At 40.8% G+C, this 23313-nt stretch overlaps 1 protein-coding gene across 1 annotated transcript in view; it reads left to right on the plus strand.

Moving 5' to 3' along the window:
- ANO4 (anoctamin 4) overlaps positions 1–23313 on the plus strand; it is a 168784-nt gene that overhangs the window by 12944 nt on the left and 132527 nt on the right. The gene's annotated exons all lie outside the window — the stretch shown is intronic.

The following is a 23313-nucleotide window of genomic DNA, read 5'->3' on the forward strand; positions in this document are numbered from 1 at the left end:
ATATTTTCTTCTTTCCATAAACAGCTCAAAGTATTTGGAAAGTAATTACACATTATATTTCCTTTTATTCAGTGAGTATGCTGAGCAAGCTACAGAAGGGAGAAATGTGGAAGACAATTATGCAGTTTTTAAAAATGCCATATTCCCCTGATATAACCTCAGCACAATCATAATAAGATAGTACAAAAAATACAGAATGTAAGCGCAAGTTTCGGGATGGCAGCTCTTACAAATCATCAGAGTGAACATGGTGAGAATCTGGATTAGGTGAGGTTTAATTCTGTAATATCTCACAGATCTCCCTTTATAAAAATTGTTCTTTTTCAAACTTCTCACTTTGACCATAAAATCTATTCTGAGATGATCGTAAAATTCCCTTGACTGTGATGATGGCATGCAACTTCCCAAAGAAAAAGACAAGAAAATATTGATATTGTTGGCAAGGCATAAAACAGGTAGTGTTGAAAATGATTTTGAACTGCTTAATGAAATTCCACGTTAGGTGTGTCTAAATGTGTAGGATTTTTAGAGAAAATAAGGCAAAACCCTCTAGAATGTTATGGATACAGCAGTGGTACAGCCAGGAATCTTGTTTAGGTATTCCTACATGCAGCAAGAAATTGACATGGTTTAAATCTGCTTTGATGGTGTCTGCAGGGTTCATCTGATTCTAAATAGCTGCAGTGCAAACCAGCTGGAAAGTTTACCCTGTTATTGAAATAAAACAAAGCAAACCAACCAAACAAGCAAAACAAAACAACAAAAACAAATAACCAAACAATAGAAACTGCAAAGTCACTGCACAGGCTAAGTGCAGATGTGTGGAGCACAGCATTGAAGTGGTTATTGAGTTACACTGAGATGTGTTACTTGGGTTTGATTAGCCAGAGACAATGTACTTAATCAGAGCCGGTGTATGTTATGGTACCTTCTTCAGTAATACTGCAGTTATATGGAGCATAATGAAACTGTCAGCATAGGATGGCAACAAACCAAGCCTAGTACTTCTTCAGACCCAGGAAGATGCTGAATTTTTAAGCATGGGCTTCCTTAACTACTTTATTATATAGTAGGTGTTTCGAGCCAAATACATCGTTGGTAGATTTCTTCAGGTTGATTTCCCATTACAGTGAGTTCACTGTTTTGAACTGTATTGAATCACTGTAATCTTTCTTATTTATTTAGCCCTTTTTGGTTTTTAAAAATCTCTTCTAGAGAGAAATAAAAGTGGCATAAAATGGTATGATTTCAGTGGAGAAAATGTAAAGCAGGGGGACCTGCTTTCTGATACTGGCAATACTTAAGAGTCTGCCTTCAGGGTGAATCACTTGGGCTTTGCCCAAGTTTGCTTTATTGGTTAGGATATGTTACAGCCATTGCTCTAACTCCACCAGATCCACACAGGAATGAGTGGCACCTACTGCTGTTCATGTCGTGTTGTCCATCAATAATGCTACATCAATCACTGAAACATGGACAGCCTTTCATGTCTTCTCTTTCTTGTGTGTAAAATGCAAGTTGTCTCGTGGAAGAGGTTTGAAAGATGTTTTAGCCAAACTTTAGAAACAGATGATAAATGTATACATTTAAAGCTGTAAATTTCTAAATTGAGGAGGGAAATGGCACATGATTGCTTAATGTAATCATATGACTGATTATCTGCAGTAAACTGATCAGAGTGTGGCACCTGGGGCAGGGTATGGGGACAGAACAGGCAGAGCTGCAGTGGACAATGCTTGGGTTTAAAATGGACTTCATCACTTCCAATGTAGTGCTTTTTTACTTGTATTTGCAAGTGGCTTAGAGAAATGCTCTGCTGTGCTGTCAAGCCAATGACAGCCAAGAGCTTACTGAGCTCCTGATAAAAAAGAAATTGAAGGTCATTTCTTCAGATCAGCAGGTTTATCTATAATCCACTGCAGTAAACTAAATTGACTGTGCATTTTGCAACACCAGCAGAAGTTTCAGAACTGGAGTGTTGTGTCTCACCCATTGCTACAAGAATACACATTTGAAAGAATCATGAGGAACGGCCTCATGAAGATTTATTTTATGTCTTAAAACTAATTAACCTCCAGATCAAGGTTTTGCTTTGGCTTTCTACTTACTTCTGACAAATAGGAACTCTTGAAGCATAGGTCCAAATATTCTCAAGTTCCATCCTTTGCTTTGAAAAAGTGTGGAAGTATTAACAACAGCTTCCAGTTCTTGCACAGCTCTCACACTGCCCTTTGCTGATACCTGTTTGAGCATGTGCCCTTGCTGCATCAGCACAAGCAGGCTGCAGACGAGATTTCTCCCTTCTGATGTAAACCATTGCCTGTGCAGGGCACAGCCTTGGCTGCCTTCCTGCCTGCTGAGAGTTCCCCTCCATTGGTGCTGATTTCCATTTGGCAGTTAGAACCAAATTATGTCCTATTTGTACTTTCCAGATGACGTAGGGGAAAGAGAGGGGAAAGAACTGACAAGGCAGAGTTGTACTTAGTTTGGTCAGAAGCATTGCAAAGCCTGACATTTATGTTCATTGACAACACTCATGACAGGGGATGTCCATATGGAAGTGCTGGAGACTGATCCCAAACATTTCTTATTCACTCCCAGAGTCAATTAAAGAATTAACATAATAGCTTTTACTAGTCCATTTTCCATAGCCAGTTCATACAAGTCAGTAGATGCAGCTCAGTAGCTAGCATTTATGGGTCAGTGGCAACTGATTTCTGAGATTTTTGCTGTCTGGTTGTGTTTTGTAACCCAGCCTAGGCTGGAGGTCAGCTTACCAGTGTCAGATGAAAAATGAACTGGTGCTTTTGACGCTACTCCAGCCATATTGACACCTATGTGGTCTAAACTGAGAACTCAAGAGCTGTCTGAATACAGGCATGCCCCTAGACTAGAGATAATGAACATGAGCACTGGTGCCTATCCTGCAGTGCTTAATCTGTGGCTGTTTTGGCATCATGGAAAATTGCCTGCCAGGAGGATGGAAGGCAGTGGAGTGCTAGGAAGCCCCACCTATTTCCATCTGGCTTGCTTGGCTGCTTGGAAATACAAGACATCTTGTTTGGATGGTGGAAGAAATCACCAATCCCTTTTGCTTCATGGGGTATTTAGGTTCACTTGCAAGCTGTGGGAATAAATTCTGCATGCACTTGAAAAAGCTTCAATTAGGTGTTCATCTTGCAGCCAAGCACTAAATTATCTGTCTTTCCAGGTCACTCACTTTTTGCAGATTAAGCTTCACTCTCCATTTTGAAAGAGCTGCTGTCTTTGAAACAACCGCTACATCTCCCTGAAGCTGTCATAGCATGATATCACCTCTCCCTATGCCCTGCACAGCTCTGAGCAGCAATCCCCCATTAGCAGGTGGAGGGAGAGTGGGAAGAACATGTGAGAGCTGTGAGATGGGGATGCCCCTCCTGGTGCCTTCACAGAAGGTGGGGCTCCAAGGGATCACACCTGTATAACTAAAACTTAACACCTGCTGCGTAACTATTGTAGCAGGTATGAATGTTTTATACAATCATATATGCAAAAAAGAAAAAAAACAACAAAAAAACCCCAAACAAAACAATAACCAGCTGACAAGACAGAATATACTGTTCCCTTCCTCTAATTCTCTTCATCTGCAGTAATTCTAGGCCTGGCATGGTACAATATACTATACAGCAGTGTAATTTGTTTGAACATTGTCTCCTTACCAAAAAACAAGGTCCTGATGGAAAGAAACTGAGATTATGAAGTCACTACAGCACATTAAGAAAGTCTGTGAATGACTACAAAATAGAATAGAAATTGCTCATCAAGCCATTTCTTCATCTGCTGCCTTGTGTCTGACAATGGGCTGCTCTTAATGCTATATATTTTGTATATGTTCTGTATTTGACTCAGCTGGTGAGACTCTATCCATGGCTCTGCTCTTAGCTCAGAACAAGCTGGGTTTCTTCCTCCTCATGTATCTCCAAGATTTTTGCATGCAGTTCTGAAGAGTCCTGAGACATTTTCTTAATGCTCTCTTGCACTGAGCTGAAAATGGTGTCACTTCTGCCACCACCCACACCTGAACATCAGAGGATCCTTTCATCTCTGAAAGCCCAGCCCCCAGGTGGAGTTTGGCTCTTTCCATGCCACGGGTCTTGGGAGCCAGGAAAAGGAGGAAACAAGAGCTTATGCTTAGGATCTCAGAATAAGCCTTTCCATGCAGGGAGCTATTTTAGGAAGAGCTCTTCTCCCTCAGTAGAAAAGCTCCCACGATGAAGGTTTAGGAAAAGAAATGATCATCTGAAGTCTGTGGAGCTACTTTTTTAAGTCTTTAACTGTAAACATTTATGTTGTGAGGCCTATTGATTTTTGTGAATTAGCTGTTAGACCTACTGTCAACCTTGCGCTAAGGTTATTTGGTTGATTTTTCTTGCCATTATGTTTCCTATGTCACTTCATTATTTGAACATCAAAATTGAGTGTAATGCTGTGAACAGAATAAGGTATTATGCTACGAGGAACTTGTAGTCTAATTCAGGCACAGTGACGCACAGGCATACATAATCTACAGGATAAGGATGCAAATTCAAAGTAAAAGAAGTGTCTGGGGAAAAATCAGTGCTGCAAACTAATTTACTATTCCTGAAGAGCTACTAGGCTGCAGAACAGAGGAAAAATATTGAACTATACAACAGATTGTTTTTTCCCTTATTATTTTAATCTCCTTACAGGAACATCCTAATGTGTCGTGAAATACGGAACACCCAAAGGAAACAGAGACTAGGGTAGGGATCCTCTTGTGTTCCTGTTTTCTGAACTGTAGCCTAGAAAGAACTGGAGACTTCTTGAATACGCTTTGTGAAATAAGAATTTCATTTTAAAAAGATAAATAGTGGAACAAGCTTGGATTATGAACCAATACTATGAACCCTCCATTAGAAAAGGGGTGGCCAGCAGGGCGGTCAATCAGGGAGGTGATTGTCCCCCTCTACTCTGCTCTTGTGAGGCCCCATCTGGAATACTGTGTCCAGGTCTGGAGCCCCCAGTACAAGAAAGACAGAGAGCTGTTGGAGAGGGTGCAGAGGAGAGCCACAAAGATGATCAGAGGACTGGAGCACCTCCCTTACGAAGACAGGCTGAGGGAGCTGGGCTTGTTCAGCCTGGAGAAGAGAAGGCTGCACCCTGGAGGTGTACAAGGCCAGATTGGAAGGGGCCCTGGGCAGCCAGCTCTAGCGTTGAATGGGGAGGTTGGTGGCCCTGCACGTGGCAGGGGGGTTGGAGATTCATCATCCTTGAGGTCCCTTCCAACCCTGACCTTTCTGTGATTCTGTGAAGGCATTCTATGAGTCTATGATATTGAGCTTATTAATGTCACATAGCCATTTTGTTACAGACGCACAGAGGAATAAGTTATTTTAGTTAATTTTCTTGTTTGTAGAGAAATCAAGCTTACTGATGTATCAGCTCTTTAATAGTGCCATAATCAAGACTACATATTGGTAGGCCAGGGCTGCTACATTTTTAGGTTTGCACCTCTGAGTTTTATGGTGGACAGGATATGGCCATCACACAGCCTTGAACATTTTAATGTGTCTGAATAATTGTATTTTCATTCTGCTAGATCTGTTGGCTGGAAGGAATAGATTTAAGAAAGCTGAGGGATCAGGTCTTTACAGTAGCTGTGTCTGGGCTGCCCCTGTTCTCCTTGTGAGACCGTAGGGGAATCACAGGCAATGCGCATCTTGGAGGATAAGGATAGTAACTTTTCTGTCTTGTTTTTGGGTTATTTGGTTGGTTCTTTTTCTTCTTTTAATGATAATAAACCCAGGAGAATCTTTGAAACATGAGGCTGATCCATGTACTTTAAAAAAAGATAAATGTTAGGAACACAAGCAGTATATCTTTATGTGGCATCATTTCACGAGGTCAAAGTAATTCTATTATTTTCTTTTTTTAAATGTACTTAATATGAATTATTAGACACCCCACATGGCATCTTTTCTAATCATATTTTCTTATGTGCATTTGCCACTTCACATATATCATTGTCAGTGAAGTACTCCCATTTTTCCTCAGGTGAAGAGATGTTTATGTCACTCTGGTCAATGAAAGTCAGATGCTAGCAATGATTTGGTAGTATTCATTTTCTTTCATACTTCCGGCACAACTGGTAGCATCACCATGTTGCATTTTCCTGACAGTGAACGGGTAAGTATTGTAGTACTGTGAAAGCTAGAGATTGAAGAACAAGTGGATAGGTGTTCAAAAATATCTTTGAAAACAACAGAGTTGGCTTTCTTTTATTTGATTAAGACAGCATTTTAGAAAAGCAGAGCTCCCAAGGCTGTGTACTTGGAGATAAAGTGAATAGTCTGGTTTTCAAAAGAATGGAGCAGTTAGAGGTTTCTCAGACTTCTACAAGAGAACAGCTAGTTTTGTACTGCAGACCTTCCAGAGACCAGTTTTGCAGTCTGAAAAAAAAAAAACCCTGGCAAATTGGGGCTGAAAAAATCATGACCTGAAATTAACAGTTTTTAAAGTGAGAGCAAAACAACAAACAACAACCGTAGAACCTCTAGCAGCCGAGCAAATCCCCATCTGGTGCTTTGCATTGTGTGAGGGCAATGTGCCACAATTTGCAAACAGAATATTTTATTATTTAATTAGGCTCCAAAACTAAGTGATTCAAATAAACCGAGTCTATGAAAAAGGAGAAAAAAAAAAAAAAAGCAACAGCAGGCATAATGCCTAAGGGCCTTATGAATGTAAAGTGACTGGTTTTGTAACCAGCTGTGTACTCTGCTAAATAATGGGCTTACACTTGCAATTCCCTATTCATGTGAATATTTCCTCTGCTTTCATTTTAGACAAGATAATTCATGTTTGTGAGTTTGCAGGGCCAAGCTGCTTTCAAAGTTGGATATGATGGGATGTAGCATCCAGGACCTTGCAGTCTGACACCGTGATGGGGGAGCTCTGGGTTTCTGCTTTTTGTTGTGGTGCCTCTGGTGTTGTGAGCATCAGTGTGCCCTGCTGTGGTGAGTGACAGCAGCAGTCCTGTGGGGAGCCAGTGTGCTGGAACACTGCACAGGACAGGACATTACTTTTCTCATAGGTTTGCTTTAAGCTGAGTCAGTTTCTTGGAAAAGGAAATCTGATTGATGAGCATGTGCATGGAAGGTCCATCCTGTGGAATAGGAGTGACATGGTCTACTGCTATGGTGGTCATGGGTTGGTGGTTGGATTAGATGATCTTAGAGATGTTTCCAGCCTTAATAATTCTGTGATTCTGTGGTTCAAGTGTGACAGTTATTGTCAGCAGTGGACTGTGAAGTGGGCAATTACTGGTGCTGTTGGTCCCATTGGTGCAGGTTCCTGCCAGGAACTGAATGCAGGATTGAAGATGTGGTAATTTGAATAAACTGGAAACTCAATGCTCTTTAAATATTTAATTGGAGTATGAATATATTCATCTTCTTTGATGTAAAGTAGTTATGCCATAATTGATTTGAATTCGGCAGAGCTCCCTCTCATTTTTGCTCAATAGCAAAACAAGCATTAATGGCATGAAGCAGGCCAAGCAACAATGGAAAGGCAGACTTATTTGTACCAAGTTCCTCTGCTCCCCTGATTCCAGGAGCAGCATCCAGCCTTGCTCCTTGAACCTCTCTGCTGTTGGGACTTCCTGAGGTGTAGCAGAAGGGCAATTGCAGGAAAAAGCCATGGCTTATCCAGGAGAGAGCCCAGGGAAAGCTGGCACTGCTGAGGTCTCTATCAAAGCCTGCACTGCCTGCTTACTTCATCTTCTCTTCATCTCTCTCTTTTTTTTTTTTTTTTTAAATTTCTATTGGAAACTTAGGAGCTTCTGCTACTACTTTGTCTCTGCTTTGTTATGACCAGGTTTCTTAGAATTTCTTTCTGCAGTTCTATCTGTTGAAACGTAACTCCTTTTTCAGAGAGCACAGTTTCCTAAGTTCACAAGTTTGAATTTTGTTGTGGTTTTACTACTGTACACATCATCTTAATCAACTGCTTCATCTCTTTTTTGGAAGAAACAGGTATGTAACAATGTTATATACTTAGTCCATCATTACAGTAATCGTACTGCTATTAACCCATACATACTATTTATATCTGGAAAGTGTATCATCTTGTCTCACTCATTCTCTTTCTCCATTCATTCTGGTTTTACTACTCCCCAGCTCCTGTACCAAGAGATTATCTATGACATTCCAGTTTAATGATCAGTATAAGCCATGTAAGGTTCAGAACAAGCTAGTCATACTGTGGCCCATTAAAAAAGATGTTTGCCAATAAAGCTGAGCATTGCTGAAGTATACCTCTTCCTCTTCAAGAACATTTTCATTGATGAACTGACAGAAAAGAATTTGTTCTCTTACAAGCTCTCTTAAGGAAACATCCAGAAAATATTTAGAACTGATTAATTAATTGTTTGGAATGCCTAACAAAATGTTAACTTTTCCTTTGCATAATTCTGAAAAGTTGTAATTATTACAACAGTCATTCTTTCAAGTTAAATGAGCCATGAGCTGAAGAGTCTATGTGCCTGGGAGGAAAGAATCTATTCTGTCAGGCAGCTTGGCTGTAAATAAATAAATATAGGGTTATATATGATGTTGGAGGAGACAAGTTGAATCCAGTTTAGTGAGTGAGATGTAAAATAAATAGGCAAGACCATTATCTCTTCAGCAGATTATTTGTATTATTTTAAATTAATGTAATGTAATGATGATGAAAATGGCCTGGGAGGGAAGCTGTGTAAAACCAGCCACTTTCAGCCCACAGAATTATAATGTCTGATGGAAAAGATTAATGCAAAGTATCTGAGCTAATCCAACATTTACTAGAAAAATTCAGGTCAAACCCAGGATTAGTGCTTTGTGTGCTCTGCTGATAACCTTGATGTTCCCCTTCTTATCTCTCTCGCTCTCTTGTAATTACTTAAGTCACATATTTTTTAAATTAAGAAGAAGAAACACGTCTTTTACAGCTGCTCTCTGTCTTTTTGCACTGACAGAACTGTGCTAGCCTGGTGCCTTAAAATTTTGCTGGAGAATACTCCAGATGAATAAGGAGCCAGAACTGAACAGCTGTTTCTCTGGATAGGAGTCATCTGTGCAGAGCTTGAGCGGTTAGGTTTTGCATTTTGTGGCATCTGAGCAGCAGCAAGAAAATGAGGGCCAAGGAAAACAGCAGATTATGAAAAAACAGCTGAGGTTTGGTGTTTCTTTTGTCAGATGATTTTACCTGTCTGAAGTTTCTGCTAATGCATTTCAGTTATTTTATATATCATGGTGGAAATGTGCTGCTAATGTTAGTAAGAGCTTAATAACCATTCTGCTCAGTAGCTGTAGCAAATCTTTACAGCAAATATTTTTTGACAGAGTGGTGTACCTTTGCTGTTTTGATGAAAAACTACCATAATTTTCCAAAATATCAAGCCTTATAAAAATCGGAACTAATTCTATGACCAAGAGTAAGTGACAAAATTGTACTCATTCAGAAAACAGAGGCACACAGCAAACATTTCAGAGCATTTATTTGACCGTAAATAAATAGCAGCATATACAATTTTATGCTGATTTAACTGATTTGAAAACTTAAGTCAAACTCAGCAATGACAGCCTCATGAAACAAATGGAAAATGTTGAAAGCAATGGCAGTGCTGTGTTTCAGAACAGCAGATGCACTTCAACGTTGCCTCATTCACCAGCATGCGAGTGGTATGGTGTTCTCAGGTGGGAGAAAGATAATTTTTAAACACATCCCCAGCTCATAAAATTCCTGACCCAAGTCCTCATATAGAAAGGTTACATGGAGGGCAAAGAGTTTATTCAAAGGAAACAGTTAATCTCTGGTTCTGAAAACCTATCATGAAGAATTGCAGACTGAGTATTCTGGCACTGCTGGGGCAATGTTGACATACAACTTGTGTGAATTAAATAAAGACACCTTGGAGCAAACCACTGCTAACCCAAGCTAAAACACCATGATGATTGAAGCTCTGGATATGTGCAGCCAGAGTGTCAGATTTATGAAAACTCACCCATCTGGCAGCTGCTGCTGGGCCTCAGAGGTTTCAAACCAAGCATGCCTTCCAGTGCAGAATCCCACTACAAAGGAGTTATGTTTGAAGCAAATAGGAGAGGTATTTTCAAAGGCAGAAGGAACGGAAAGTGGAGAGGCTGGCTTTAAAAAGACCTTTTTAGGGTAATTAGAAGGAAAGAGCAATGCTGACAAAGCTTTCCTATCTTACAGTGCAGGTAGAGAAGCTAATTTTACCTTAATGTACTGGGGAAGAACTATGGTTAATCGAGACAGCACAGGACAGCTTTACTAGAAAACATATAAATCTACAAAGCAAAGAAAAAAAAAAAAAGACACAGGAAATTATTGACTATTTAGTTTGGCGTTAATCCCTGGAATAAAACTGACTGGGAAAAGTTACTTAGCAAATAAGCTTTTGATGCATACATAGAATATAACAAGGACATGAGCAGAAGCCTTGGGATTGTTGAGAAGAAATTGTATGACAGCCACCTGATTTCCTTCTGAGATGAAATAACAAATATTCTGGATATGAGAGAAATAGTAGTTAGCATATTTCTTCAGCTTTTTGACAAAGTCTTTGATGATGTTCTCATTTACAAGCTGCTGAATCTTGATACTTATGAAACTCATAAGGTGAAGCCTCATTGTTCAGGGGAAAAAAAAAACAAACAAATCAACACCCAAAACAGGCAAAGATTAAATACTGAAGCTGCTACCCTGGAGGATGTTTCAAACAGGACTTTTCAAGAAGTCCATCTAATGTTGGGTACTGCACAATAATTTGTTAGAAACTAAGGTGATAGAATATGCTATACTATGAGAACATTAACGCATGACACAAATTTGTCAGGGGTGTAAATGTGCTGAGGGTCTGGAGTCAAGCTCAGAATGATCACTGCAAAATAGAAAAGTGGTCTGAAAATATGGGATGCTCTTCAATCAGAGTGACTGCATTTAGGTAGAAAAACAGAACCCTGCAACTGTGAAGGATGGGGAGCAAGAAGCAGATGTTTTCTAGAAAAAGATCTGTGGGTAGGACAGTTACAGTAATATAAAAAATGAGCATAAGCCAAGAATGTTATAGTGCTGCAGAACAGGCAGCGTACTGTGATGTAGGAGGAAGATAGCTGTCTGGAAGATACCTGGAGAAATCCTCCTTCTTTTGCTGGCAGATCTCAACAGGAGGATCTCAGCTGCAGTATTTTGCCTGGTTTGGGGCAGTGCCTTTTAGGAGGAAGTGGAAAAGCTGGGAAAGAAATTTCAGTATAGGACAGCAAGAGCAGTCAAGGCTTGGAAGACAAGGTTTCCAAGTGTGCACCCCAAGGGAAAAGATCAAGGATGTTGTGCATGTCCCTTTGGTTATCTGATATCTCACAGCAAAGGTGGTGGCAGACAGGAAAGGAATAATCTGTCCTCTGTCCACAGTGAGTAGATCAGGGAATAAAAATCTTAACCTACAGTATGCGAGCTCTGGATATTAAGGAAAACTTTCTAATTGTAAGGAGAACAGAAGTCTGGAAGAGGAGACAGAATAGGAGGGTTATGTAAGGAAGCCTGGAATTATTCTGCAGGATCCAGGGGGAGTGGGGGGGGTGAAGTTACCTTGCGTCTTTGGTCTCCCAAAGTAGAGGGCAGAGGAGAGACTGGTGGGTCTTGCAAGCTCCTTATAGCCCTGTTTCCTGTGTTGCTGAAACACTTGCCCTGGCAAAGCTGATTTGTACCTCCCAGCAGAGCTCTGCAGTGACACTGTGCAGTGCGAGCATCGCTCCAGCTGATGCTCCTGAGGGCATGATGGCACTATGTTGTGGACAACATTTTAAAGGTCATTGTAGACTTTACTTCTTTCTGTTAAGGGAACAAGGTCTCAGAGCATGTTTTACACTGCTGCAGAGCACCTTTGTATCAGTCTGGGCTCTGACTTTTTGAATCCAGACAAGTCGCCAGGCTCTGGGCTAAGTGTATTCTCATGCCTGCTGTCCTTGCAATGCTTTGTCCATCTGTTAGGATTAGGGCTTTAATTCCTGCTAATATTTCAGTTTTGTAAGGCCGTGTGTGAGCCTTCTCTAAGATGGATGTCTCCAGGTAATACTTTAAAAGAGCCCCAGTTACTAAGTAACCTCATTTCACATAATGAGATTTGTCTTTCATATGTCTCACTTCTTAAATGTCTCTTACTGCATCTGAGAACAGTTATGGGCTAAGAAATTGTCTTCCTGAGCTGTTTCACAAAAAATGGAATTCTTGGGTTGGAAGAGACCTCAAAGGTCTCATTTAGTTCCTCCTCATTTAGTTCCAACCCTAATGCTGTGGGCAGGATTGTCAGCCACTAAATCGGGTGCCAGCTCAGACTGCCCAGGACACCATTCAACCTGGCCATGAACACCTCCAGGGATGGGGCATCCGCATCTTCTGTGGGCAACATCCCAGTGAGAGTTGGACTGCACTTACAGCTGCTTGTGCACCTTGCTGCTAAGCCACTGTGCAGCCATCCACTGTTATGTGAGCAAATATCACTCGTGTAGGAAGGGGTTAGAGCACTTTAGTGTGGATGTATTTTAACAGGCCAATTTCAAAAGTTCATCATCTGATTAAAACCAGTTATAGTGTATCCTCAGTAAAACTGAATTGGCTTAAGCAGACAATCAGCAATCCTTGCATGCTTTAAACAACAAGAGGAAAAGTTACAAAGACGTAAAGTGGTAAATGATATGGAACCTAGCATAATGAACTTGTGGTGACATTTTAATTCAAGTTCTGCTGAGAAAAAGAGTGAGCTCGCTTGCCAGCTCTTCCCTGCCTTCAGCTCAACAGTAATATTAGTACTGGCTTGCCATTGTGAATCCAAAGGAAGTTTTATAACACACATAGAATTAGATCAGCAATGCACTGATATTTCTAAGAACTGTATAGCAAAAATCACACTCAAGGCAATCCAGGTGGTAATTATGTAGTCAAAAATCACTCCACTCAAACTGAAATGAACCTTCCTCTCTGAGGCGATTGATGACTGAAGAAGGCACCATCAGTTCGCTGTACTTCAGAGCTTCCTGGTAACAGTATTTTAACAAGGAAATGTGAACTTTATTCTAAAGGACTTGGGAATAGTCATTTTTTATTCTATTTACAGGAGCTAAAGATGTGCCCAAGAAAGTATGTCATATAAAAATGATCAGTTTTCCCAGATGCTTTGGCACCAAAGTGGCATTTTATCATGTCACTTCAAATCTTACATCTGTGAATCAAACAAAACACTAAAAGAAAAGCATTTGAATTTCCTTTTTTAGTAAAGCCAACAGGCTAAGATGACTTGAGCCAGATAATAACAATAAAAGGTTAAAATATGGTAAGACAGTAATCATCTGTGTCATGTGCTAAGAAAACATGGATTTATTAAGACAGAATAATTGTGATTACAATTTGGCATCTGTCCAAATCAACTTGGACTTTAACAGGCAACAGCAGAGAAAAATAAGATTTATGTACCTTTTCTGAGAGTCATGGCACACAAGCTGCAAGATCACAATGTCTTTTGAGGTTTCTGGATGTTTCTGTCATGTTCCTATAGCAGTAATAGGTGAATGTTCACCTGTTCCACATCTGTAAGCAGTTACATTGGCGATGTGGCTGGGGGCTTTGCAGCCCATATTGCAGTAATACCACGTCTGTTAGAATACAGCAAAGAGTGAAAAGTGTAATGCAGAACTATATCATTTGACAGCACAGGACAGGACAGGAACCAGTTATCTGTGAGATGAGCCGAGGCTTAGTGGCCTCAGTCAGTACTTGTGTGTTCATTCCTTGGCATTTTATGGCTTTTATCTCAATCACCTTTGATGGAAGACTCAGTTATCTTGAAAAGAAGACAGCTTTTCCATATTTATGTAACAAAAATAAGAAATTCCTGATGTCTTAGGACTACAAACGCAATTAAAAATCCGTGTATTTGGGGAATTTACTATAGACAGAAGGTGCAAAAGAATTGATCTCTTTCATGCCTTCCTCACAAAGAAAATGTGTTTTCCAGTATGAGTAGTTATCTTTCTTGGTCACGGATTATGGTGGGTTCTTTGGTGTAGTTGCTAAACAGCTGACCATTAGAAGAGCAGAAAACAGGATTGGAAAATAAATATTCTGTGGCCATCAAAAGAAAAACTGCGTTGAGAGTGAAGATTCAGTCTGAAGTGTAAGAGGCTCTGAATTATCAGAATGTGCTAGTATTAGATTGCTGCTGTGCTTTTAATCAAGAGAATGAAGTGTGGATGCTTCAGAAACATGGGATCTTGGCAAGTGTTTTCATGGTGGTACTTCTACATACCCTCTTAAGTTTTGTGCATTTGGCACACTATGCAGTGGTTATCTCCATTACCTGTGGCCCAGGGCATTGTTGCTTTCTGCCCCATAGGTACACCAGACCTGGTGCTGCACATTTCTCCTAACTCTGTAGGGCAACAGCTGAGTTGCAGCTTGATTTTATTAACTTCCTGGCCTGTCCACCTGCTGTCCTGGCTCCATTTCATAGAATCATTTGTATTGGAAGAGACCTTCTGGTCCCATCTGTACCCATCTGGTCCAAATCCCTTGCAATGAACAGGGACACCTACAGCTTGATCAGAGTGCTCAGAGCCCCTCCAGTCTGACCTTGGATGCCTCCAGGGGCAGAACTTCCACCACCTCTCTGGGCAACCTGCTCCAGTGCCTCACTACCCTTATCGCCCATTGAGCTTTTTCACATTTTATTAGCTTAAGTGAGTTTATCTGCACTGCATTTTGCTCTACCTTGAACTTACTTTTATTCCAGCTTGTTATTCTACTCCTCTGAGTCAAAAGCACCCCTGGCATTCAAATCAGGCTGCTCGGCCAAGTTAACAGCCTCATAGGCAATCATCTGTTATCCTGTGTAGTTTTGTTCCAAAGTGTTCCTTTACCTATCTTGTCATTATATTTGCATTTTTTTGGAAGCAGATAGCACTGGGGGAATCGTATCATATTGCTATGTGTTACTGCTGCCTGCAAGATCTTCTTTCTTAACATGCAGTTCTCAGGGGAAATCAGGATTGTTAACACCATTACACTTTGAATATTGTTATAACAGTATTTTGAAGAGGTGACAAGTATGAGTGTTACTGTTGGAACTGTCATGATGACTTGTTAAATATGTGGTTTAGTTTTTTTTCTATATGTATACACATGCACACGGAGAGGGGCAGAAAAATCACTGTTCTGCGCATTCCTTTTGGTTCTCTGTTTGATCTTTTATTGGTAGAACAGACATTTATAATAGGTGGCTTTCATTTTTTAGTCAATTTTATGTTTTGTTTCATTTTGTTTTAAACCAGCTGCATTTTTATTGCTTTCATTTCAAGAAATGTCTGTAGTGCAGGTTTCCTCTAGAGGCCAGGTGTGAAAGCATCTGCAGGTGACTGCATCTGAGGGTAACTGCTAAATCCAACATGTTGTGGCTGGAGTTCCTTGGAGCATCGCAGCCAGAGAAATATCTGGTAAAGCATTTGTAACATTATCATACCTTAAATGTCACTAATTCAAGCACTGAATATGAGACATTTTAGTTCCTTGTAAGAGTCTTTTCTGCCCAGAATGTCAGGGACAGTCATGGCATTTTGCTGACAAACAAGAGAGGTGCAGTTGTCACCCCTGGGAATGAGCTGAGCAGAGAGGAAAAGCATGAGGGGAGTGAGCACAGAAAAGAAACCTTGAATGAAAACCACTGAAATTTGTCTCATTCTTTCTTGATCCAGGATTGATCTTCTAGGAAAGAGATGGTTCGTAGTAAAAAGGCAAACCTTAAATACATGTTTCCAAGGTAGTTTAGGGTGAGGTAAAAGGTGTGAGGCTGGAACAGCTCAGTCACAACTGGATGGCAGAACCTGTTGTATTCACTGAGAAAGCATGAAAGAGGTCAGAAACTGCAGTTGGGAGAGAAAATAGAAAGAGTTTGTGCAGGGTGAACAGTGGCATTTATAGATAATAAAGGATTATTAGGGAAAGGGAAAACTAGAAGACTGCAAATCCCTAATGGGACCCAACAAACTGAAGATAATGACGGCAGCATGACAGTAGATGAAATTCTAAGTAGATAAATCCAAACTTAGTTATGTGTTGGGAGAAGGAGTTTGAATTATTTACCAGAAGCAATGTGCTAAGCCAACTATAATTACTCCATCAAGAGTACCTTAAAACAAGTTCTTATTGCATTTTCTTTTGCCCTTTAAATAAGAATTTTACATTTACCATGAGGAACCTTGGCCTTTTAAAATCCTAAGAAGAAATTGATGTTTAAACTGAGGAGTCTGCATAGAATTTGAAAATCTGGCCTCCTCGAATAAACAATGCATTCAGCAAATGTAAACTGGTATGCAATATAAGAAACCTGAATGCCTAAAGCTGCTGTAGAATCCTAGTCTGAAAAAAGTACTTCTTAAATTCTCATTTACATCTTTCGACCAGTGTAAGCCATCAGTGTGTAACCAGAGTGACGGCGCTGGCACAGCAATCCTGGTGTCCTGCTGCTGAAATCCATCAATGTGTACTGGATTCATCCTTTTATTTGTTCCTTGTCTGTGGTTGTAGAGGAAGTGATTCTGGTGCTAGAAATTCTTTTACTGACTGCAGTCACCAGCATCCCACAGTATACTGGAAATACATTAATGATGGTTTCTGATATTTCCTGCTTTCTGCTGCAGCCTGAGAGAGAAACACATTTTACATGGACTCCCTATATAAGGACTTGCCTGCACACCAGAACAGTGCTGTCACTGTGTGCCACCACAGACTGCAGAACAGACCTCAGCCCCATGTTATGCCAGTCCCAGCAGTGCTATTTCCCAGCTGTTAGTGCAGAAGCAAGGGTTTGCTTTCATTAAACATTGTACCTAAACATCAGTTGGCATACCGAAATATTTGTGAATAACATACAGTGTAGGACCTGCTGGAACAACTTTTCCAAATACTGATTTTAAAATGTAATTAATAGATCATTTCAGTGGGTGCAATTATGGGGAGAAGTTTTTGTTTTGCTTGGGAGCAAACTATTTTGACTGTGAAACCTGCATTCATGGCTTTGGCAGTTGGGTGTTGTTTGTACTTGAGTATAATACTTAAACAGTGGATTCAACCTACAGTTTATTTCACTGCTACTTTCACAATGACAACTTCATTTCCAGTTTAATGTAAAAAGCTTCCTATAATTACAGAATGTCTTGTAAATAAGCCATCTCTAGAAGACTTTGGAGGATTTAAGATAGCTGAGGCAATGCACAGCATAGAAAATAGCACTGCAAAGACATTGTGCTGCAGTTGAACAAATGAAAGCAGATTAATTGAAAGATCATAGATAGAGGAAATGGAGGAAAGTCTTTTTTATGGGAACAGAAAGGAGATGGAGAATAAGCGTAATGGGAATTTTTTTAGGGAGAAGTGAAACGTTTGAGCGACTGATGGGATTCGGTGGGGAAGGGGAGCAGGCCACCCTGATAGGGAGCTGATGAGAAAGTTATAGTAGCCCCAGAGGGGATGCAAGGTAAGCTGAAGTTTAGCAAAGGCAGGGCCCAAAGGCCAAGAGGACAGGGCTGGCTCCTGGCAGAGATACCACTGGCAGCTGCTGAGGTCAGGGAGCAAATGCCTTTGCTCTTGGTGCTTGAGCCAGCATTCTGGAAAGGCAGCCTTGGTATGGCTGGTGAAGCAGGGGAGAAGAAGCAGCAAGTACTGAGGTTGAGATCTTTTCAGAAATGAGGGGATTGCCACACCACTCTGTCATCAGAGCAGCAGACCCAACCTCTCCCCATTCTGGGAGAATTTGGCCTTATCTTGGCGCAGGCCAGCATCACGTCAGTGATGGCATCAGTCTGGAGCCCAGGCTGCACGATGCTGTGACCAGCTCAGTGCAATGCCTCTCTGTGTGACAGCTTGTTTCATGTTGGGATGTGTGTATGGGAACTGCTGAGTCACGGCCTGAACCTCTGATTGATCACCTGAGGTGAGCCATGAGTCAGCCGAGGAGCACAGGTGAAGGCAATTCACCTGTGCTGCCGGAAGGGGTGGAGCCAGGCTCCAGCCCTCCTGGACCTATTTAAGAGCTGGCTACCAGAGGGGAAGGATCTCTTCTGGAGATCCTCCTCTTTGATATCTTCTAGTGAGCTCAACCCAAGGGTAAGCTCTTCTACTTATTCTCTTTTGTGATCCTGTTTGCTTTGCCATACTCTTTTGATTATATTGCAATTATAACATCTTGGTTATACAGATGTGGTTAGCAAGTCCCCCAGAATGACACTAACAACTTCACTTTTTAAACAGCTTTCCTTGGAACTGAGCTGGTTGACAGGAGGTGGCATCATTAATGGCAGGACCAGGTCCTCTTCTGGGAAATGTGGCTTCTTGCTACAATGGCCATTTGCTTGAGATTTACTACTTTATTTTTTCCTTCTAAAAACCACAGGTTGACGTTGTTATATCATAAGTATGAAGTAGGTCAATATGAAACCATAAATGTCTGCATACAGAGCAAATTACATTGTGTCAGTGGTGCTGCATGATCTATTGCATTCCTTGTGGCATAACTCTGAGGAAAGCTGATTCTTCAGGAGTGAAAAATGATTAACGAGTTCTCTGATTACAAGTGATTTTTCTTAACAAAACATATATGATAGTTGTCGGGGCTTTTGCTTTCTTTTGAGGTTTTTCTCTATTTCTGGGGAAGGGAATATCCCCCCTCAGCTTTGAAGGTGGGTGATATCTCAGTGAGACACATCATTAGATATTCACCTTCACTGTTGTTTCTTGTGTTATTTTCTAAGAAGTTTTGCAGTGAGTTTTCTGTTCCTTCTGATTCTTCGTAAGCAGGGTGAACAGAACCTGATCTGACTAGAATCCACATCTGTTCTTAACTTGGCTGAATGATTGAGTAGGATCACCAACATAAATAGATGTTTAGTATAAGAAAGTTTATTCTTACTCTCTGACATCACACATTGCAAGTTGTTGTATTTAGAATAAAATCTCTGTAGTTACAAAATTAAACTTTAAGACAATATAGATATTTTCTGTTATCTCTGATAATACATCAGCAAACAAAAAAGCAGGGCAAAAAAGAAGCTTTTCAGAAAAACCTGGGGAGCAAAAATTAAAACTAGATAGAACTAAAAATGAGTGATTGCTCAAACAGAACTCTGAAGGGAAAATAAAACTGTTTTGAAAAGCTTGAGCTCACTTCAATTTTTTTGCTAATAACTTTAGTATTCCTTCCACTGGGTATATGGAAGTAATATTTTAATCTTTTCAGCAAGGAAAGGAAAATTGCTGTGTTTCATGAGTCATGTAACAGCAGGCAACCGAATTAGCTATTTGCAGAAGTGTTGTAAGTATAGCTGCAGTGCCAGCCATGGAGATACATTTAGACTGATCAGTCCTCAGTCTGCATTCTCTGCAAGATCTGCTCCTCTTTCCAAGTGTTGTGCAAGTTATGACAGGTTTCTGTTTCTGTTTTTGTCATTGCAAGATGTTGCATATTTTGGCAAATATTTTTTCTTTTTGTTGAGATTGCTGGTGCTTTGCCCATCAGCCCATTCTACCCAGTAGGCTTCATATTCCTCTAAATAACCCCTCACTAACCTCCCCTTACTAGCTCATGTTGTTCCAGAAGGTGGTAACGTTCTGTTTAACATTGAAGGTGGCATAATGCTGGGCAGCTTCCTGCTGGCCCCCAAGGGGCTGAATTGCCCATGTCAGAGGAGTTGGCTCTAGTTTTGCCTGATGTAAGGAGCATCTACTATGTAGCTATTCTGCAGTTGTCTTTGATTTTACTTCCATCTTTTATTTTCTTTTTTCCCTAGTAGCCATCTCCCACTTCCTGCATCTTAGAGTTCTGCTTTTTCTCTTGTGCAATTAAATAATTAATTGGCAAATTGGGCCGGCACATCTGTGTGTTGTTGCATCTTGGCCTTCATTCTGCCGTTACGATGGATGGCCTACACAGCTGAATTGCTCATCTCATGCTGTCGTCTCTTAGTTCTTCTGGGACAGCACAAAATGAGAGTGGAGACCACAAAACTTGAATGGAGACCATATCTTCCACTCAGGAGCAGGAGGTGCAAGAAGGTACATTTGCCCCATGCAGTTTGCCTAAACAGAATAATTGCCTGTGAATAATTTCTGAGCACCCACAATAACTTCCTCTTCATCATTCCTGGATTGTCTTGAGCCTTCAGTCAGGCATGTTAGCTTATTGCAGGAGGCTGAAATCTTTATGGTGTGGTGCTGTAGAAAGTATGTGCTCTTCAGTATTTCTGCCAGCAGTAGTGACCATCTTTGCTTTCAGCCCCTATTGTAACAGCTTCTGTTTTGCCAAGGCTGCATCATGTGTTCTGAACTACTGGGACTGCATGAAGGCCTCAATCTCAGATCTCTCCTGCATAGCAGCACAGTTCTGGCTGGTGCATGGGCCAGCTCTTCACTGCCCTTAATTCAGTAGTAGTTTACTGGGAGCACTTCTCTGCTTATTTCTTCACCTGTCCAGTCAAATATCTGTTCCCAGATCTTGGACCATCTCCTCTGGTCACTAGCATGCACTGGCTGCCTTGAGTATCCTTAGGATCTTCTGAGCTGTGTGAAGGATATGAAGGTAGTGATCACTGCTTGAGTGCTTTTGCTTTCTTGATCTGAGCATTTTCTGGATAACCCAGCTGGAGTCTTTCCCGTGTCCTCAGTATTTTATGTTTGATGGATAGACAGCCTCTGTGGTATTATGCTTAAAGTACTTGCAGGGAATTTGATGCAACTTAATATTGTGTTCCTGGATTGTCATTGCCTCATCTCTGTTCCTCCTACAAGAGACTCCTTGCTGAAATTCTGACCCTTGGTTCACTTCACACTTAACCTCTAGACCCTGGCTGATCAGAATTGCTGCAGATCAGAATGAACAGAATTTTTACCTCTCTGTCAGTTTTGCTAAGAAAGCTAACCACCTTCTTTATTATGTAAAGGACTTCTCAGTGCTGCTGGCAAGAGATAATTTTGCCCTAGGAATGGGTTCCTGTGTCCTTCACAGATTTAATAACAGGAATTATTCCTACTAAACAGGAATTCATAGTCAGTGCTTTGGTCCGTGGAACTGTGAAGGCTGTCCGCCGGAGGGTTTTCTTCCTTCATACTAAGTTGTTTTTTTTTCAGGGGACACATTTTCATCTCCATCAAACCAGTTATTTTTGCAATGACTCCTCTGTGGGTAACATGATCAAGTGTTTCAGGAAGCTTGGGGCTGCCTAGAGGGACATCAGATGATTCATTGCTGAGCTCTTAGCATGCAGCACCTGGGGAGCATTTTGTTACCAGCCACTCCCAGTATAACTCTCAGACCTTGGCTTACAGTGCCCTTCTGACATGCAGAGTAAAAGATGTCCCTGATGTCTATTTCTGAAGACTCTGAATGACAACGTCTGCTCTTTTGTGGATATGCTAGAGGCCATATGTTTCTGTAGCATTCATAGATAGCTTCTGTGGCATATCAATAGCACTTGGCCACGATTCCAGAGTCTAATGGTGCCACTTAGAAGTGCTGCAGGAGATTGTATTGCAGTGACTTCCCACATCCAGCTGGGGCTGAATTGGACATTGATCTCAGCAACGCTGAAAATTTAGCAGCTGAATTGCTGGCGGGTTGTTCTGGTAATGCAGAGTCATTGAACGTAATACTGAGTCATTGAATATACTACAGTCACAAAACAGCTCTCTCTCATCTGGAAGTTATGGGGTAGGTACAAATGTGGATTGGACTAGGAGACACTGACCCATCACACTGCACCACGCTAATGGGAAGGGTCCTAGGAGAAGGGAGAGAGATCTCCAAGTAAATTCTTTCCTCTTCTTTCATTTCTGAGGTGAGTTTAAGCCTTATTTTGCTCTGTGCTACTAACACTCATCATTTTGATGCGGTCCTAGGATATCTCAGCTGGTCTTAATATCCAGAAATGTGTCTTTATATTTAGATTTGTGTCTCTGCAGTGCCTTCTTGGCAGCTAGAAACAACCACAAAAGTTTTTATCTCTAGTTAAGAGTCCCTTATGTCTCCAAGGCTACCTACAACATGGAATTTCCAAGTTTATAATGAAAGTATGTATTTCTCATACTGAGTCTTTTTCTGAGAGGAGGGTGAAAAATTTGGTATTTCTTTTTATTCACATTCTGTGCAAGATCAAAAATAGTACAGAACTTTTACCACAAATTCATATGTTTTGGATATTTTACAGGGCAGCTGAGTCTTCATTTGCTTCTCTGTCTTTGTTTCCTAGGGAGCAAGCTCCTGGGATAACCTCAGATGCACTTTAAGGAGAGAAAGGAGATCAGAACTCCTTGAAGTGCCTTTTTTTGGTGCTGGTTATAGCACGTCAGTGTGGACTCAAGGGAAACACCAGGAGCTTGAGCAAAGTTGCTGAGGAGAAAGCTAAAAGCATTGCATTTTCTTTTAGTTTATTCGCTCATTTGTTCTTGGCTTGGATTAAAACAGTGCTTCCAACTCCAGGAAATATATTTCATGAGTTTCTGCTCTTTTAGAGTGTCAGGAATTAGCCTGTTGAGCTCTCCTTGCCAACCGGCATCCTTCACAGTAAGCTCTTGTATTATCTGCTTGTTCAGAATGCTGACACCATCCGAGTGAAGGACCAGAAGGCCAACTGTCCATTTTCAAATACTTTCAAAAGCAGACAGATGCCACATACTTAACTGGCTGTATAATCTTCAAAAATTCCATCAGTGTGCCCTGGCCTGCTCCACTTATGCTTTAAATTAAACCTTTCTGAGCGTTAGAATTTGTAAAATTCAGAACAAATTAAAAAGAGGATAATTATAGAGAATATTTTTGTTCATCTTCCATGTACTTATTCAACTGCATGCCAGAGCTTGAACAGATCAGCACTGGTTTTATCCTTTCACTGCAAAACAGCTTCACATCACTGTGAAATAGCTCTCATTTTTTCTTCTGGTTGATTTTGGTGATTAGCTCCCTGCCTTGTAGGAGTCCCAGGCCAGCAGGTAAGGCCTGATGTATACCTTGTTCACTGATGAGTAGTACAATTGTTTAAGGAAGATGCTAGTTAAAAAAAAAAAAAAAAAAAGAAACACAGAGAGACGAAAGCAAAAGAAAAAAGGCACAAAGCACATGAATGATGTTTCAGTACTGTTCTTCATTTGTTTATTTTTTATTCATGGACACAAACCCAGCATCAGCTTTCACAGATATTTAATGGAATGATTTAG

Source organism: Lagopus muta, chromosome 1 (genome assembly GCF_023343835.1).
Source record: "Lagopus muta isolate bLagMut1 chromosome 1, bLagMut1 primary, whole genome shotgun sequence".
Classification (NCBI taxonomy): Eukaryota; Metazoa; Chordata; class Aves; order Galliformes; family Phasianidae; genus Lagopus; species Lagopus muta.